The sequence below is a fragment of the Rhyacophila brunnea genome, unplaced genomic scaffold, assembly GCF_057557595.1.
Source record: "Rhyacophila brunnea isolate RB1 unplaced genomic scaffold, BYU_Rbru_1.0 scaffold_1, whole genome shotgun sequence".
Classification (NCBI taxonomy): domain Eukaryota; kingdom Metazoa; phylum Arthropoda; class Insecta; order Trichoptera; family Rhyacophilidae; genus Rhyacophila; species Rhyacophila brunnea.
In genome coordinates, this window is record NW_028232751.1 from 6,873,433 (window position 1) to 6,882,551 (window position 9,119).

At 29.2% G+C, this 9,119-nt stretch overlaps 1 protein-coding gene across 1 annotated transcript in view; it reads right to left on the bottom strand.

Annotated features, from left to right (window-relative positions):
- Positions 1 to 8,646, bottom strand: part of LOC147079428 (uncharacterized) — a 32,518-nt gene extending 23,872 nt beyond the window's left edge. The window contains exon 1 of the mRNA XM_085940879.1: positions 8,562 to 8,646. The gene's annotated coding sequence lies outside the window, so the exon portion shown is untranslated. The remainder of the gene's footprint in view (positions 1 to 8,561) is intronic.
- Positions 8,647 to 9,119: the final 473 nt, after the last annotated feature.

Sequence of the window (9,119 nt, forward strand, 5' to 3'; positions counted from 1 at the left end):
AAGTCAATGATTTATTCGATTACCTACTGCCGTCAGGTAAAAAGTTTGACACTCTGTTAAAGTAGTAAAAAAGTATTTGGTGATTAGCCATTCCTTGTTCTTTGTCATATTGAGAAAAAGAAAAGTCCCTAGAAATTCTTGACCAACTTGTTATATACATAGTTCCAGAACTACTTACATTCTTCACTACTAACTTACCGGGTGAAATACCGTCCAAAATATTTAGAATACTGCACCCTTATTCGTCTTAAATTGTCTTAAATGCCAAGTACCTATATATTGTATCATTTATTAAGGGAAGTTTTACATTTTAAGGACAAAATTAAACGTCACCTATGCTATGAAGCAAGCATTTTTTATTCACAAAATTTAATTTCAAACTTTGTAATATTCGGAATCGTTCTTTCATTTGCCACCCATGAGCAGTGTATGCCATTCCTACTACCAAGAGAGTTTAATGTTCATTACGCTATATATTATATGTATAGAGTGGCATCAGATGAATTGTTACCTATCTGATATAGATTAGCTATGTAAAGAAAATTTTGTTTTTAAACCCCTAACAGAAATGAGTAAATCAGCACATTAACACTATTAATTGCGTATAATATAATAAATAATATATATTAACATTAATCAATAAGGTCAGTGGTACTAATATGTAGTTATTATTATGAATCTTTTATAAATTTGTAAATTATTGAATCAACATTCGTCTTTTCGAATAATAATATTATTCAGATTATTCCGTTGGGCCAAAGTTGAGATAAATAATCAATCATAAAAATGAATAAACAATATAACACATGCGCGATTAGGGATTGCAATACCGGTTTTAAAAATCCAAAATACCGGCATTTTCGGTTTTAAGAAAACACACTCGTTTACATTTTTGAAAATGAAAAACCATCAAATCTACCTATTTATAAAATTGACGCAATAAATTAACATACTATTATTTCGAAATAGAAAACATCCGTGAGAAATGTTTAATTATTTTATAATAAAATTATTGATGACTGTACAAGCATTGTATTGAAAAAGCTTTTCCTGAAGCCGGACTTATTTGCATTTAACGAACTAACCTTTTTGAGGGCTTTATTAAACATCACCAGTTCTACAATATTATAATCAATACATATTTTTAAATGTCAACATAATAAATGTATATAAGTAGGTAGGTTTTTGCTATAAAATAATATTTGAAAGAAATTTTAATAGATTTACTGATAAGTTGGTACCTCTATTTTTTATGTTTTAATGTATACCAGTATTCAATAAGAAATACAGAAAAACCGGTAATGATATTTTCATTCGGTATTGCAATCCCTACGCGCGATGCTTACACATAACCACGAAAGTATGAATTGTATTTTTTTTACAGGAAACCGATTAACTAAAAAACTTTCGAGAGATTCAGCATTTCTATGTTATCAGATTAGAACAATAATGTTGTATACACATGAATGCGAATTGCAATATGAACCCTTGTTGCGATGTAGATAAAGTTAACATTTGGTTATACACATGATAATTTTTAGACTTTTGTAGTATTGACAGCAATACAGATCCTAAAAAACATTAAATCATAGATTCGTTCATTGTTATCTACATATAATTTCCTATAGAGTATGAGCAGCTCCTTATTGATAATTTTAACATTTATGTGTATGCTATAATTATATACTAGACACATGTGTATATAATATAAAGTATATTATATACCAGGAGTGGCGAACCTTTTTACGTATGCGTGCCAAAATTTCTCAAATATTATTTTTCGACTGTCTTGCGTGCCGAGCAGTTTTTCGTGGAGAAGAAAATGATTTTTAAGAATTCTATTAAAAATATGATATTCTAGATAAGATAGAAAATAGCATATATAAAGTTTTATCACTTTTTTCAATTACGCCCTAGGTACATTTCGGTACACCAATTTTGAAACTGCCAGAATTACTAGGTACTACAAGCTTCTGTTTCTTATTTGGCACAGCCATTTTTGTGGCTAGAAATGATTTTTTTGTTATTTTATTAATTAGTTTGATTCTTTACGCACAAATTAACACTAAAATTGCTCCGATCAGATCAGGCATTCTCTCGCTATAGTGGTCTCAAGTATTGTAAATCGATCAAAATCAGAGACTCGTGGCACAACTTCCCCGCCACCTGATGATGTTAGTGCGATAATATTATATGTGACGCATAAAACCTAAGGACCGACCTATCCAATTAGATATTTACATTAAACGTAATGCTTATTCTTCAAGAGTTTTTTGGTGCTATTTTTTAAACAATGCAATCTGTCATTTATTGTTATATGTATTTTTTATATATTATATAAAATAAAACATTCGCGTGTCATGCCAAATCATCTCGCGTGCCATACGTTTGCCACAACTGTTATATACTATATGTGTATGTCAGTGGGCTCCACCTTTCGCTCACTAAACTTTCTCAGTCAAACGTATTTGCTTTCATTGAATTAAGACTACAATGTGTATGTAGATAGTGTTTGAAATAATTTTGAAAAACTAACCAACGCCGTCTGTAATAGTATGTATTCATAATTCAACAAAAACAAGTAGGCCTGAAAAAGTGTGCACTATGTTTATCGGATCACCCATAGTATACCTAAACGATTATGGCTTGGTTTAGGGAGGGTTTAATTGAATTTTAAAAAGTAACCGGCGCCATCTGAAAATTGTATTCGTAGTTCAATGAAAACAAATAAGAAGTATGACTGACAATATTTAGTGTGCACTATTCATGTCGAATCTTAACAGCCTACTTCCACCCTTCACCACCGGTGTATGTTATATATAATATATATATATAACATACATAGATACTATTATTACTCACTAACGCACGTAAAAAATCATAAAAATATCTATCCCAACACAAATAATCGTGAAAAATGCAAAATTTTTTTTTAATCTACGCATATCTACCGTTGCAAATTTTCTATTGCTACTTCCATATATAATATACGTAAATATACCACAATATCATAGTTAATTACAATGTTCGTCAGTGCATTTGCATACAAAATAAAATATAAATTAATAATTTTAGTTAGGTAATTAAAATGAATAAATTATAATCGCCACGCAATAAATAATAATATAAAATTTTAACAAAGTATAAAATACAAATACTTTTCAAGATCTTTTTAGACCATGCCTCAACTGAGGTATAGCCTTAAAGAGATACAAATTGAAAATTGAAAATAAGTAATCAAAGCAAAAAAAATCTACATCTACAACAGGTCGCCAATTAATTTGTATGTTATTTATTAGTCAAACAACAGTATTAAATAAATACAATTATTACTTAATATAATTAGTTATTCCCGTGATCACATATGCATGTGAAACATGGACCCTAAGTAAAAGAGAGATCCAGAAACTTAGAGTAGCACAACGTGATATGGAGAGGTGCATGCTGGGCATAACGCGAACGGACAAAAAGAGGAATGAGTAGATAAGGAAGCAGACAAGGGTTTGCAATGTAATAGAGTTTATTTAAAGCCTTAAATGGAGATGGGCTGGACACATAGCTCGAAGAAGAGACAATCGTTGGACAAATCTAGTAAGAAGTAAAAAAACGTCCGCAAGGTAGACCTAGAGGCCGCTGGATCGATGAAATGATAAAGTTCTGCGGAAGTACGTTATAACGCAATGCACAGGACCGAGAGAAGTGGAAGTAGCTTAAAGAGGCCTTCATCCAGTAGTGGATAGATTCAGGCTGATGATGATGATGATGATGATAATTACTGTTCGTTGTTAATAATTGTTTCATTTCATGCAAAGATGCCAAGACACATATTAAGTATTAATTATTCATCCTACCAAATTGTGACTGTACTATCTGTGTAACTGTCGAGTGTCTAATAAATAATGATTATCACATCACAATTTATTATTGAATCTAAGGAACTTTGACGTTTGAAGTGAATGTTAAATGTTTGAATGCGAAACTGTGTTCATAAAATAATTGGATGACAATGCACAACACCTTTGATAAGGGAGGAATAAAATATATAGTGAGATGAATTTCTCAGGCATATTAGAATTTTCCGTATCGTCAAATAATATAAAATATTACATTTCGAATGATAACTCTCAATTGTATGTGTATTGAAAAGGCGAAATAAGTGTTTACTTTAGTTTTTAAACGGTTGTGTTGAAAAAATCGTAGGTATCGAACATGCCGAGTAATAAAATGTCAAATGCAATGAAATATATTGCAAAACTCAGGTAGGTATACGGTATTCCTACAGGTAAGAATATCTTTTACCTGAAATAGTTTGAGTTTCGGGACGTTGCTTTGTATCGAAATAAAGAAGGAACGTTTCTTTTGAATATAAAAGAACAATATTCTTCAAGTCAAAAAAATCCCTTTCTTCGTGACGTAGCGTAGAAAACTTAACCTTTTAGATCCCGTGCTACCAGGACGGAGGTTTTTTTGAGCTCAAACCAATATGCGCGTAACCGACATCACCCTTGATTGTTCATATTATTTAGTACCAATACAAATACCAGCATAATAATGCGAACCAACAATGACATATGGACTCAAACGACATTCTCCAGGAAAATACAATTGAGCTTAACCGTGACTAACTTAAAATTCCAGCCGAATCCTGAACTTCACATGCCGATTTACCAACTATAAATAAATTATAAAATTAAGCGACAATAAGACGTACCTATGGTGTGGAATTATATATAAATTATTTGAGTTTATTACGGTGTTATCTCCATTAATCTCGCTAATTCATTGATGGATTTAGGGACGTGGAGGCCCGAGTTGTCAACTTTTTATACGACAAGCAATAGAATAATAATATAATCGAACTGGTCATTTCGAAAACCCCATAACTGACACAAAATGGCAAAATGCGTTTATTTCGGATTATTGTTTATTGAGGATAGACCTATCATTCTCTTCGAAAACAACTCAATTATAATTGTGAATATGCAACATGATTTTATTAAAGCAAGAACTTTCAAGTCAGTTCGAAAACAACATAAAATGCAGTAGTTGTGTTGTTTTCATACAGATTATCCTTAGCTACCGTTCATATTTATTTTGGAACTTAAATGCTCCATATATTATTCTACATCTTTCGAGGAGTTTTTTTTTCCTAATTTAACTATGTAACTAAACAAAAATTACACAGTTTTTTTATCTCTCATGAAAATTTTGCTTTCTGTCAGTTATGGGGTTTTCGAAATGAACAGTTCAATTACAATGACATTGATGACAAATAATAATTCGAGTATTAGTGGTTTATGTTTGATGTCAGGATTTTTTTTATAATCTATAGGTACCTTCTAAATTTGTGAGAGATTAATTTTTTGGTATATTTTAATAATTTTATGACTAATTTATTTCGACCATCTTTAATATTTCATATTATTACGAATCGATTGCTTCGTCTTCATATATTATATTCTCATCCTATTCATTTATCGACATTATAAGAAAAATCCCCGTAAAAATATACGTGACTTTATCAAGGTGTAGGCACCATTTGACGAGTCAATGTACTCCGGTTTATATGGTGTAAACAATTATAGCATATAATATCTATGTAGCATTTGGTGCAATTCATTTGGTTTTATTAGAATTAATCAAATTTATTTACTGCCGTTTTTATGGAGTTGAACTTTTGAACTTAATAAATGCGACAGTTATTAGTTTGCGTGGGATTTACAATTTGCAAGTAATACTTACTTTCAAAAAACACTATTTAAGTAATAATTATAATAAACAATTATTGATTAAATAAAATTTATAATTTGTATTCAACGATTTTAATATTTGCAAATTTATTGAGTACGTCATTAACATAATATTATTATACCAGAATGTAGGTAAAAATTGTTATTGGTATTAATTTATTTGATTAATAATTATTATAAAGACAATAAACTAGAAACGATGACTGATTTAGTAAGAATAAGTTGAATAAAATAATTACAAGATAAAAAGAATTTTTATATACCACGTTTTTAAATTTTCTGTTGAATCATATAAACTTGACAATGCTATGTTTTAATGATTTAGGACAAATAAGGCAATTGTCAACAAATCATTTTTTTGCTATTTTGCAACAAACAAACAAATATAGAATACTGAAATGTCATTTTGATTTCCATAGTAACGCACGTATATATTAATAATTTAGTTGCTAGGACCACCCTCTTACCAACCAATAATAGTGCATTGGATTACGGATTTCTTCCGAATTAACTTTTTATACAAAACAGAATTAACTGAAAATGAATTATGGCTAAAAGTATTAAAAGAATGCATTGGTATCGTGTTATAGAATATATTAATATTCTAAAAGTTTAAAACGTCTAGCTAGTCGGGAAGTTAGTTAAAAATCGATTGCAAGATTTGTACTGGATAAACAACCACCGGACAAATAAGAATACGACCTAATAAAAACGTTGTAAATAAAAATAGAACTCAGTAAGAATTTTTTTGTTAATTCTACAATAATAATTTTCTTAGAACTAATATTTTTTATTATTTTAAATCATTATAATGGAGTTCTATCATGTAAACTTCAATTCAATTGATGTTTTAATTTTTGAATCATGTAGCAAACCTAAATATTTAAAGTTTTAAATTGTATTTTATTATAAATTGAAGGGAAAATATACATAAATGTACGTAATATGTACAAATATACACAAAGATAGTTATTAAAGCAATGTTTGCATTTCACACACTACCTAATAATTAAATAGTGAGATTAAAAACTTGACAGTTTTTAATACTGTATACTGTTATGATTGGTTGACAAAAACTTGTGATGCTTTTATTTAAATTTAGAATACGATATTTACACCAAAGGTATTAAATATACGATATTTAATTTATATATTGATTCGAATTCTGGACTTTTAATTTGTAACTTGTTTTAATACTGGTCTATGATTTAACACGACAAAATATTTGTAGGTATATTATTGATCAATTTTATTATTACCACATTTTTATTAGCTAGTATTCTTGTTTATCCAGTATAATTTTTTTCTTGTTTGTCCAAAATTTGTATTGGACGATTGAAGATTTTTTAACTAACTTCCCGACTAGCTAGACATTTTAAACTTTTAGAATATATCAGAACACGACGACAATGCATTCTTTTAATACTTTTAGCCATTTTTAAGCAGAATTGAATTCATTTTCAGTTAATTCTGTTTTGTATTGAAAGTTATTATTGTTGGTTGCTAAGGGGGTCCTAGCAACTAAATTATATACCTGCGTTACTATGGAAATCAATATTAAACTTCAAAATGACATTTCAGTATTTTATAATATTTATTCAGTATTTCTATCAATTACAAAAAAAAAAGTATTATTTTATATGATAAGTTTATATGATTCAACAGAAAATTTGAAAACGTGATATATAAAAAGTCTTTTAATTATTTATTATAAGTATATAATTTATTAAAAATAATACTAATAATAAATACTTATAAGACTTGTTTTATGATGTTTTTTATTTGAAAATGGTGTTTGAGTCTATCTGGAAGTGAGTTGCGTATAATATATATCAAGAACGTTGAATAAAAAATGGCGACCGGTTCACAGCCGCGTTCATTGGTATTAATTTATCTAGGTTCATTGAATCGTACTCCGGAGTTTACTGAAGCATCTGTCCATTATAATTTATAATTTAGACGCATTCATGTCTTATCATTTATCATGCATTCTTACAGACATAAATAAAAAAAATACGATTCACAAACTTTAAAACACAACATACAGCAATGAGTGTAATAATAACATGATTATAGACAATTAAAAAACCATTAATTATAACAATAAAAACATAAATCATTTATGAATAAACAAAAGCAACATTAAAAAATATATACACCAATTTAAAAAAAATGCTGTAAACCTAATAATGATAATTAATAATTGTTTAATCATTGTCTTATTTCGTATAAAAATTGACCATTAACTGAGCAGCTGATGACATTAATAATAAGAGAGATAACATAAATACATATATTTCAAATAATGATAATTTGGAAAAAAAACACAATAATATTGTACACGCCATACAGATATTTTTTTTTGTATAAAAATGAAGAAAAAAAAATGAATCAAGTCTATAAATATAAGACACATTGTACTAATACAATATTTAAAATTATTGTCTTTATTGGAAAATTTAAAAATAAGGTGAAATAAATGAGATACACCTAATAAATATTGTCATTCTTTATTATTTTATGTTGGCCATTTGTCATGGATTACCAGTAATTTTTATTACTAATATTGAAATGTGGTTATTAAGTTTATTATTCATAATAAAATCGTTATCTTATTTTGCTAGAACAATAAAAATTGTAAATATGATAGATTTAAAATGATGAAGAAATTGAAATGACAATGGCATGTCTGCGCTATAAATTGTGGTTTAATATATACGCGAAAATTTTGTGTGTTGGATTATAGAGGGTGTATAATGATTAATAAATTGTGTGCGCGTAATTGGAGTGGTTATTAGAGAGGGTTCATACCTTTGTGTTCGAGTAGGGTAGGGCGCTATGGAGCAGGATCGGCGGTCGACAGGTCCTCGTGCAGCGAGATCGCGGTGCTAACTGCGACTCTTGTACCACTATTGATCCGCGGGCGTGATACTGATGCTGCGCGTATCACTCGGGGGGCGTTTACACGAGCGGTGCGCTGGAAGCTGCACTTTCAACATTTTCAGATAAACAGCTTTGCGCGTTTATCGGCTACTGGGAGCTTAAAGCTTTGTCTAGATTTCACGACGGCAGTTACGGAATAACCAGCCTTATACGTAGCAGCGTAGCTACATGTAGCCCAGCCTACTCATACTAAATACATTTCGCATAAAACAATCGTTAATATAAATATATTATTATTATTAAAGTCATTCTGTGTTTATAAATATGATAAACAATGACGAAATAATTATGCTCTCAGCCGTTTTCTAATTTCCACTCAAATTGTCAACATGATAGCGTTCTGTACACGTGCATAGATTTACTGTCACTAATAGTCTGTTAATTAAACTATTGCGTGGTGACTATCTTGCAAATCTCATTCTTCAA